Below are 11,842 nucleotides of genomic sequence, written 5' to 3' on the forward strand. Positions count from 1 at the left end.
CATGTTGATCGGGTGAAATGTTAGTTCGGAGGCGAGCAGCTGGTGCCTGGAGACCCGATCAATGTTGACCGGTTCTGGACCACGATAAGACGGGACAACGACGTGTGGTGACCCACTTGTCATCAGCAGTAGTATGATAGATGGAAGGCTTGATTTGAGGAAGAATTTATTAGACTCTTTAGCTTAGACAAGGAATTTACTCTTCGAATTATCACACTCAAATATCTACCCAGTGTTACTGTTTCTCATACGACAATTAGGATACACACTTACGACCATATATCCACTACCACTAGACATTTTTGCTTAATTTTTTGAAGAAAAACGGAGGGTAAGAAGTGAAATGTTTGTGTAGAATACAAATAATTGCAGATCCTTTTATAGCTGTTCGAAATTTTTTGTACTTTATCTCGTTTACAGTGTGAACATCATGACTTTTTCAATATCTGGTTACACTGTATACAACGTGTTGAGCATTCTCTCCATGTATCACGTGTGCAAACGTGATACATGCAACTACAAACGTGTCTTATCTCGTTTACAGTGTAAACGAGATATACACACTTATTTCGTTTACACTATAAATAAGATAGGCAATGCAATTCAAGTCAATAAAAATGATAGAAATTATTTATATCCATAAATAAAATATTTATTTTATTTATTTCAAAAAAAATGCTAGTAATCGTAATATATATTTTATACATATTAAAGATGTTATAATAGTTATGTAATTTTAGCGATACTTTTGAATTCAGAGAATGTTTTTTTTTTTAATTTAAAAAGTAGAGAAATATTGTCAAATAATAAAGAATATTAAATTAATTTTAATAACACCTTTTAAATATTCCACAAAATTTTATATCCTGTCATAGCTGCTATAATAATAATCAACATAAATTTCACTTAATAAATATGCATACTAATTAAGTATAAGTTTGCATTACATTGATCTTTCTCTATAAAATTTATAACTCATAATAGTAGAGTGAACATTTACTATGCCTGCAAATCCCCTCTCTAAGACAATTTTATACTAGGCAAATTCTAGTACGAAGATATTTCAATAATTATGATAGTTGTATAAGTATGGTTAAAATTAAAGTTATATTTTTTTTATAATTTGATAATATATTTTTTATTTTTAAAATTAAAAATAGTATTAAATAATAAAAATATTACTTTAATTTTAATAACACTTTTTAACGTACCATAACTGTTATAAAATAGATATACTAGTACCTTTGTACTAATACAACACCTTTAATGCTAGTATTTTTAAAAAGAAAAATCAATATTTTACAGAATCAATGTAATTAACTAAAAAATATTTTTTTTTCACTACAAGATAAACACCTATTCAGCCACATTTTTTTTAGGCTACATTTGAAAAGCGTAGCCTATTCATAGAATAGGCTACGCTTTTCTCCGTGTTGTCTTTTTATAAGAGAAAAGGATACACAAATGCGGCATCATTTAAAAAGCGTAGCCTTAGATATTAAAGATACCACTTATAAAGCGTAGCCGTAGGTTGATATCTATAGGTTCACTTTTCATATCAAAGGAGACGCTTTTAAAGGATAGCCTATTTATTAAGTTTTGGGTGCGTTTTAAAAGTGATGCCTAATGTCTCTAGAGCCAAAAACTTAACACTTAGTAATTTTTTTTCCTTGTTTTTCCTGAAAGCAAACTGATCACCTTAACACTTAGTAAAACTTAGCAAACTTCTTGAGTCTCAGTCACCTTCGATAGCTCAGTCACCTTCATCCTCGTAAACCCTCGATAGCTCAGTCACCCTCGATAGCTCACCATCGTCGCCCCCCACTCACTCTCTTCACTCTCGCCATTGACCCTCTCACTACAAGCGGAAACCCTCTCACTCTCGCCATTGAGAGTCGTCGCCTCCCACTCACGACTCACCTGCACTACTCTCCACGTTGACCGTCGTCACTCCTCTTCGCCATCGCTTGCACTAATCGTCGCTATGCGGCCTTCACCATCGTCGCTGCGCCGCTCTCACCATCGTCATCTCCGTGCTTCTCATCATCGTCTTCGCTGTGCTCACATCATTGAATAGGTATGTATTGATTTCTATTTGCTTTTGAAATTGATCAGTGGCTTAGGGTTCCTATTTTAGGAATTTTAATTTGGGGCTTTTAATCTCTAAAATATGGGTTTGTGAACTGTAATTTGATAACATGCATGCTGTTGTTGATGAAGATGTGTGGTATTTTAGGGTTTGTTAACTGTGATTTAGCTTGTCTATTTTCTCTGTATTTTTGTTTCTGAGACTAAATCCAAATGCAGCGTTAATAAGCTTTTGTTTCTGTGATTTCTCAATGAATAAGTTGGCTTCCGTTTCTCTGTTTTCAGCTTCCTGTTTTCAGCTTCCTGTTTCTAACAGAGTTCTTGCAGTTTGAATGGTTTCTTGGTTAGCCAGAAACAGAAATGGTGTGAAGAATGTAAAGAATGAAAAGAAGACAATGAGTAGAGAAGAAGTAGAAGAGGAAGAAGAAAGGTAAACTGAATTGTAAATTGAATTGAAAGAAAGAAATCTGATTAACATGAAAACCAATCATATACAATCCTGTTTATGTAGCCATATCAGGTGAGCCTTCAACAAAGGCAATAACCTTGTAAGTACCAATAAATATAAAAAGACTATGTTATTTAAACTATAATATATATAATTAAAATTAATTATTAAAATTTATTAAAATATTGATATACTGATATATTTAAAAGCTTTTTTAAATTAATAATTAATACAGAACATAGTATAAGAAATTAATAATATTAATAATAACAATTCCTGTTTTGTACAGAAGTGATACAAAGAGTTTGTGGACTTTGTTAAGGAAATTTCTGATTCCTTGCAAGTTTTATGGTGTCCTCATCAGAATAAATATTATCTCAGGTGCTTCTCAACAATAACCCCAAAGAGAGTTTAATTTGTCTTCTGCAACTTCTTCATCTTTTTCAAGCACAAGATCTTCTACTTCAGGTATGAATTGGGTTTAGGATGCCTCAGTTTTAGAAATCTGATTGTTTGACATCTCCATTGTAGAAATCTAGGTATTCATCTATAAAAATGGGGACATTATAGTTACTTATACCCCTTTTGACTAAAACTACAATTTTTCCCTCAGTTGCTGATTCTTATGGTAATTCTTTTCTGAGACTGAAGTTGATTTCTTGAATAGGTGAATGATTTAATGTGTTATGTGTGTAATATTAAAACACTTGTTCCAACTAAAATAACAATGGGTTCCAATCAGATTACAACAGCAACAACAATTACCAGCCACAATCTCAGACTCTAAGCAGAAGATCAGATGATGGTTACAATTGGAGAAAATATGGTCAGAAACAAGTGAAAGGTAGTGAGAATCCAAGAAGTTACTATAAATGCACATTCCCGAATTGCCCAACAAAGAAGAAATTTGAGAGATCCTTGGATAGACAAATCACAGAGATTGTTTATAAGGGTACTCATAATCACCCTAAGCCTCAGAATACTAGGAGAAACTCTTCATCTTCTTCTAATTCTGCTGCTTTTGCAATTGCTCCCTCCAATCAAATGAACAACTTTGAGGTGACTGATCATCAATCTTATACACATGGTAGTGGACAAATGGATTCTATTGCCACCCTTGAGAACTCCTAAATTTTAGTTGAGGATGATGATTTTGAACAAAGCTCTCAGAGGTGTAAATCAGGTGGAGATGATTATGATGACGATGAACCTGATGCCAAAAGATGGTAAATTTTTAGTTCCATCCTTTTTATTATTATCATTATTATCCAAAGAATTTCAGCTATGTCAGAAATACTTCTGATTTTTTGTTGCTATTTTTGGTTTTAGCCTGATCTTAATTATATATTATTATCTACTTTATGTGGTTAATAACCCAAAGTTCATTTCATGGTCTAATGTTGTTATGAATTATGCAGGAAAATTGAAGGGGAAAATGAGGGAATATCAGGAGGTGGAAGTAGAACAGTGAGAGAACCAAGGGTTGTGGTTCAGACAACAAGTGACATAGATATCCTTGATGATGGCTATAGATGGAGGAAGTATGGCCAGAAAGTAGTTAAGGGCAATCCAAATCCAAGGTAAAAATATTTTTAAGTCACTTCTTTTGATTCATCTTTTTTGGAAATTCTTTCAACTTATTTTATGTTCTATCATGTCACAGTACTTTGATAAATTCCTTTTTTCCTTTTCTCTTGGATCAAACATCGCATGCACATCATAAAAGGACATAATATGTTGTATACTACTACTTGATTCATCTTTTTTTAAATTTGCACTGTAACATGGGTGTACCTACTATTCTGGTATAAAATTTCTTGGTCAAATTAGGCTTTAGGCAACCTCCCTTCTCTTCTTTTCTTTTTCCCTAGTTTGTGCATGTGACACTAGAAGAATAAAGGATACTTATATAAAATCGACTATCAAAATTAATTTTTTGTATCAAATGGAATTTTAGTTAGAAATCAGAAGTTAGTTTGTTTGTTTCAAATTTTGACAATTTGCTGCACTATAACTATTAGACTAGCATCTGTTATAACAGTTATTTTAGTTTCAAAAGTTAGTGTCGATTAGTTTCAAATTCTGATCATTGTAGAACTCGACAGGAAGGAATTTGATTCAAGAGCTATACCCTTGCATGTTTATAAATTCTAAGTAGCCGGTTCAGTCCCCTATTGCAGCTCTTTCCCATTTCTTAAAGATAAGTATTGCTCATAAGTGTAGCAATGGTCGTATGAGCTTGCTGATTTTGTTTAAAATTTAAAATCAATAGTAAAAATATGTGCATGATAAGCAGGTCTTTCCCAGTGTATTTTTGCTTCTTATGCTTACTATATGTCATTCTGTTTCCTGAATTTTGATATCAATGAGGTTGTTGGAGTTTGGGTGCCTGGTTGCAGTTTTATGTGGTATTCTTGTGTCTGTGAAAGCTGAGATTAGCATGACTCTTTCTTTTAGTTGCATTGTCATAGCTACTGGTATTCTTGTGTCTGTGAAGAGAGCTATAACCAAAGCTATTCACTGCCTAAAGTCCTTCAAATTTTAATGGTTGAAGCCATTGTTGGCATAGTAAGAGTTGGTCAATTGGTTCTAATAATTTCCAGAAGATGCAGCTTTGATATGTTCATTTTTATTTTGTTCATTCAAATTTAAGATTTCGATCATAGTTCTCTATTAATGAATTGAGTTTGATTGAGTTGCAAAAGTAATATATGTAACAATATGAATGCAGGCAATAATTAGGGGTGTGACATGGCTTCTACATTATTTTTGGAATGTACACAATTAGCATGTTTATTTGATTCTCGATTTGGTAGTGAATTTGTTTGAAGTTATTTATTATGATGATGAATTGTTGATTTGCTGCAGATTGAGCATTAAGATCCAGTTGCATCTGATGCATTCCATGAATGGTAACCGCCGATGATTCAGATCGAGTCTCCATTTGGAACTGGGAATGGGCCAATGCTGCTCTGCTCTCTGCTCGCCCAGTCTTCATCAAGAATTTGCTTCAATATATGTTCAATTCAGTCGCAGATGTTAGGTGCTCTATTTGACATCAATTTGTTTTTTTCTCTTCTATCAGAAGATTAATAACTTTTATTAGAAGATACTTATGTAGGATACAATATTTTAGTTTTTTATAGTTTATTAGTAGTAAATTCTAAGTGATCTAATGTATATTTTGATACAGGTATGTTTAATTTAGTGTGAGATGTATGAATATTCATTTATGATCATCCCAATATTTTTAGTTCATTATAAATATATTTTGTTAAAGGATAATTTTTATTATTTAAAGAATATTGTATGGTATTATTATGTATTTATTTTTATTTTATAATTTTTGACTAATTTAATTAAAAAAATAGGATTATATATATAATCATATTACTAAATATTAGGTTTTAGAAAAAAAATTATTAGGGACCTAAGGCTACACTTATATATAGTAGCTATAGTATACAAAAAAAAAAAGAGGGACCTAAGGCTACGCTTATAAAAAGTAGCTATGGTATATAATGTGGTTACGCTTTACAAGTGATGCAGTAGCGTTGAAAAGCATAGCCTATTCTGGAAAAATGAAAGCTGAAAAGCGTAGCCTTTGGTCCTAGACAGCATCACTTGAAAAGCGTAGTCTATTCCCAAACGCCAAAAGCGTAGCCTTTGAGAATAGGCAACGGCCGAATAGGAATCACCCCAAAAAGCGTAGCCGTAGCCCAAAAAGCGTAGCCATAGCCTAAGGCATCATTTTTTCACTTTTGGCTACACTTTTCAAGTGTACCTGAATGGGTGTTTTTCTTGTAGTGTTTTATCGTGAACAATAATACTTTTCTCTTCTCTATGTTTAAAATATATGCTTTTTTTTACAAAATTTAAATAACATATATTTTAATTTATTTAACTAAAATATTTTTCAATAATTATTTTTATATATAAATTATTAATAATTATTTGGTTGATTCAAGAAAAGAAAAGATAATATAAAATATATACTTATTATTATTGTAATATATATTTTTATATTTAATGTTTTATCTTGTTAAAAAATATTTAATGTAAACTTTTAATACGAGTTGAAATCTATTTTGGCTCCTGAAATTTTTGACCGGCCTCAATTTCGACCTCTAAATTTAGAGTTACCCATAAATTTTGAGGTCGAAATTGAGGCCGATCGAAAATTTCAGGGGCCAAAATGGTTTCAACTCGATTTAATACATTTCATCTTTAATGATAGAATATTAAAAATAAATAAAATTTATTACAATAATAGTAATATATATTTTATATTATGATTAATATTATTGTGGTAGTAAAATTAATAATATAAGATATTTTTTTGTTATTATAATATATTTTATTAAGGTATATGTTATATATTAGCTCTTGTAGACGAGGAAAAGATATATTTTAAAAATAGAAGAATAAAGTGTTATTTAAATATCTCGTACGAGATAAAAATGTCATTTTTTAATTATTTTTATATCAAATATTATTTTAAAAATTATGAAACAATACACGATAAAATCATCTTTAAGTACGCTTCTAAGATACACATAAAACTCATTGTTATAAATTATACGTATGGAAAAAGTCAATTAGCTAATTTCCCTCTATGTAACGTCTTCTAGCTAGCTTTGTTACCCCTTTCCCTAAATGAGTCCCCTAAATTAATAAGACACACACTAACCAAATTATTCTCTGATTTCTCTCCTTGTATAGAATATTCCTTTTCTTTTCTTACATATATAATCATTTACATAAACTTTTAAGATGAGTAAATATTCATCATATGGTATAAAAAGTATTTTTTTAAAGAATCTAAATTATTTTTTTGTTGTCTCAAAAATTGGAAATTTAAACTTACACAGAACTGACGCTTCCTTTTTTCTGTGGGATATTAGAAGCGATGAATAAAAAATAAGAGAAGTGTTTCAGGGATTATTTAAAATCGAATGATGATTGGACTTGCTTGCGAGGCCTAAACGTTTAAAAAAGGTGGTCTTCAACTTGTTCTGCATCAGGGAGTCGCCGTCCAAATTGTATGTGTGAGAGAATTGGAGGTGATACCTGCAAGATACTACAATGCCTAAGTCAGTAAAGGGTTAAGCAGGTTTAAGTATATTAAAATTTAAGTATACTTGAGGGTGTCAGTGTATTTATAGGTGATAAGCCAATAATCACTGCTGAAGTAGTTCCACTTTTGATGGTGGACAACCGTCCCTTTATCTTGGGGTTGTTGGGATCTCTCTTCTAGAAGCGGATGAGAGATTCAAGGAGGCAGTTGCTCACTTAGTTAAGTATGAGCTGCTTGTTTTAGTCTATCCCGACCTCTTAGAAGAGATCGGATAAGTAGATGAGGCCACTCTTCTTGACTGGGCCTTTTAACTTTATTGGGCCTGGCTTATATTTTGGGTCAGGGTATGAACAGTGCCCCTACTCGTGTCCGATCTCTTCATTTTGAGTCGGATTTGAGTATTAGATAAAGTCGGAGATGCGTAAATCGGCATCTCCTTTTCAAGTCGTAAAACCGATGTGATTTTGAATTGAAAACCGATGCGATTTCAGGTTGTCAACCGTCGCGTCTGTTGGCTTTTCAGCTTCGACACGTGGGGAGCGGTTACATTGGTAACGGTGTACCTTTTTTAATGAGTGGAGGCTTTTACGGTTTTGCCCCTTGCGTCTTTTAAATACCGGTCCCTTTTTCCCTTTCTTCTTTTTCGTCTTCTTCATTCAACTTACTCTCTTTCTTTCGCGCTTTCTTTTTCACCTAAATCTCTTAGTGCTTTGGTGTTTGCTTTCAAAACCTTTGGCTTCCTAGTAATAGTATTTTGGCGCTTATTCTGTCTTTGCTAACAGTTTCCTTCTCCCAGAAAAAGGTTAGTTTTTCACCACTGCACTTTTTCTTACTTTTACATTGTTTTCTCTGTTTCTAACTCCTTTGTTGATTGATAATTAGAAGTTGATAATTGACTTAAATGCCACTAAAGCTAGTCTTTCCTCTAGGATTTGGTTAGGACTTGTTGAATCAAATTAATCCATCCACTTGACTTTCCTCCATGGTTAGGGTTTAACTAAGTGGGAGCAATGGACAATTGTTGTCATAATTGATAAGGATAGCTAGGATAGGACTTCTAATTCTCATTCCTTGCCAAGAGCTTTTCTAGTTGTTAGTTTAATTCTTTTGCCATTTATATTTCTTGTTTCTTATTCTAAAAACCCCAAAAGATACCTCATAACCAATAACAAGAATATTTTATTGCAATTCCTAGGGAGAACGACCCGAGGTTTGAATACTTCGGTTATTAGTTTTATTAGGGGTTTGTACTTGTGACAAACAAATTTTTGTATGAAAGGATTATTGTTGGTTTAGAAAATATACTTGCAACGAGATTTCATTTGTGAAATTCTAAACCGTGAAAAATTCAATCATCAGACGGCTGGGCAACGCATTATTGAATCTCCTCCTTGTGATGTTAATTCGTCCGAGGGGTTGCTGTCGAGTTCTTCCGCTCAGCCCGATGTCGTCCCAACCTCTGCTGCTGAAGAGGTTCCTCTAACCCCTCCGACTACTGTGGCTGACCTGACTTCCTCTCCTGATGATGGCTCTAATCCTCTCCCTGATTTTATCTGATATTTTTGTTAAGGCTTGGTTTATGGGACCTTTTATAAACACTTTTGTGTATGTTTTAAGTATTTTTTATTTCTCGGCTTGTGACTCTGGATCCTTCCTAATAGGATCTTTAACAACTTCTATTTTGGATGTTTTTAGTCTTTTTAATGAGACTTTTTAACAAAGTATCTGTTTTTGCTTGCCTCGTAAAGGAAGTTTATGCCTTTGCAAGTTTTTCTTTTAGGCTTTGTTTGCGTGATGAATGATTTTTCTATTGTTTGCAATGCTTTTGTGGGAGCTTTTTAATAAATGACATTTCATTTTCCATTACTTTGGTACAACATTCAACTTGTTGTGCTATTGAATCATTTTTATAACTTAGGTTATTTTTGCACTGTGTTTTATAACTTAGGTTATTTTTAACCAAACGTGTGCCTTATTATTGGTTATTGTAAATATTTTCTTTTACCTGTTTATTTATTTTTATTTTTGTTTTTAATTTTTATTAGTTACTATGAGTTCTCACCCACGTCGCTTTGAGTTTGGTTCTAATATTATTGAAAGGAATGGAAGCTATAATAGGAACATGCATCAAGGTCAAAACAATCAGAGATGGATGGAGCCACGAGGATCTGATAAACCCTTTAGGCAACAATACCTTCCAAAGTACCCTGGACGATGACCATTCCATAATGCATGTCAAGACAATAGTTATGGTGGACCCCTTCGTGACAACCATCACCCACCAAATTACTACAGTCAAGAGCCATTCCGAGGTGCATACCAAGATGATAGATATGGTGGACCCCCTTGTAATTACCGACAAGCCCCATCATATGCCTATGAACCACCTCCTCAACATAGCTTTGAACCACCACACTCACAAGCCCCCTATTACCATTCACCTCCGTATGACCCTAACCCATATCCACCCCAATTCCAACCCAATTACTCCCAAGAACCACCACTTCCCTATGTGTCATGTCCATATCCATCGCCCCAAGAATCAAGGGAGCAACTCAAGGAAACAGTGGAAAAATTTCATGCAACCCTTCACCAATTGAATCAAGCAATAAATCGATTACCCTCCCAACATTCAGACGCTCAAGAAACCCCCATGGCTTCATGCGGACAATCTAATGAGGAACGCAGCGTGAAGGAGATACTGGAAACCCCACTGGATAGTAAGGAGCATGACTTTGTACTGGAACAAGTGGAGGAAGCCAAAATTATCAAAGAAGAAGAATTGGTTGAAGACTTAGGAGACGCTGAACCTCCATGGGAATCCAGAGTTATGGAGAACCCCGTCAAGAAATTTGCAATTGATGCTAAGGAGGATAGTGCACAGCACCAAAAGCAGGTATCTTATGAAGAACTGGACAGATCAACTCACGAAGCGAGTTTCCTTGATAATGATAATCACAAGTCAAGTTTTCCTAGTAATGAACTTGCATCTGCAAGTGAATTCTTTGAGATGGAAGAATCTTCCCCAAGTGAATATGAAGATGATGCTTTTCTCAACCTCCAAATTTTGACTTGAGTGATGAGGAAGATGTCGAAGACTTGGATCAAGACGTGATTGCAGTTGAAGAAGTCTACAAAGAAGTGGAAGAATTCACTGAAGAATACAAGGGAGTAGAGCATGCAAAACCACTGGAAACACCTTTTCCAAGGCCATTACCATCCAATACAAATTTCAAGTGTGTAAAATCCTTAGCCTTTATCTTTACTTTTCCACTTGAATATGGTTTGCTTGAAACAGGTGACCAGCTTAGAGCCCTCTGCGGCTTTAAGAGTAAAAGGGAAATGGTTTGTGCTCAAGGCTAGTATGCAAGATTCAACAAGGTTCCACGCTTCACTTTAAAGTGTAAGGATTGGTTTCGAGTTCGATTGAATGGGTCTCAGAAAATGTTTGGTCATCCTGGTGAGAATACAACTTCCAAACCGCCCGGCTGGAAAAATATAGATCGAGACAAAGGCGGATATAAAAGCAAGGTTTGGGATCCTGGAATCTAATATGATATTCAGCACCCCGGGAGCCTGAAAACATGTTTAAAATTGCTCAAGGGCTTTACATGACTAGTTTGGGACCCCGGAGGCTGTTGGCATTCAAAACAGTGGTGGAGATTTTTGGATGATTTCAAGCACAAGCCACTATAGCAGGAAGCTCATCAAATGTCCAACTTAAGGACTTTAACTAAAAGTTCTAGGTGGGAGACAACCTACCATGGTATGATCGTTCCTTTTTCAATTCCAATTTTATTTCGTCTTGTTTGTTTTTGAGTTTTATTTTATTCTATTTTTATTCAACCTATAATTATTCATTGCATCCACATTAGCACTGCATTTTGCATCCTGCATTTATATATATATATATATATATATATATATATAATCACCCCACGTGAGAGCGTAGGCCACGCGTGGGCGTCGATTAGAAATCGGCGTAAAGATCCAACTCCCAGAAAGTTGGGCTGAAATCGTGCGGCTGGTGTGTGTTTAGCACAAATTGGCCCACGCGTTCGCGTCCCTGACGCGAATGCGTCACTTGCACTACACACATCCTACGCGAAAGCGTGTGCGACGCGTACGCGTCGCATGAAAATTCTTGCCCTCTAATTAGAAACAGAGAGTTGCGCCAAAACGACGCTGGAATTGTGCGTCTAGCACAATTCTGAGTGATGCGTCCACGT

At 34.3% G+C, this 11,842-nt stretch overlaps 1 pseudogene; it reads left to right on the plus strand.

The window, feature by feature from the left end:
- The first annotated feature begins 3,259 nt into the window (after positions 1-3,259).
- Positions 3,260-4,120, plus strand: LOC107640737 (WRKY transcription factor WRKY24-like; annotated as a pseudogene).
- The last annotated feature ends 7,722 nt before the right edge of the window (positions 4,121-11,842 follow it).

The sequence above is a fragment of the Arachis ipaensis genome, chromosome B5 (genome assembly GCF_059453495.1).
Source record: "Arachis ipaensis isolate K30076 ecotype BB chromosome B5, ASM5945349v1, whole genome shotgun sequence".
Lineage (NCBI taxonomy): Eukaryota > Viridiplantae > Streptophyta > Magnoliopsida > Fabales > Fabaceae > Arachis > Arachis ipaensis.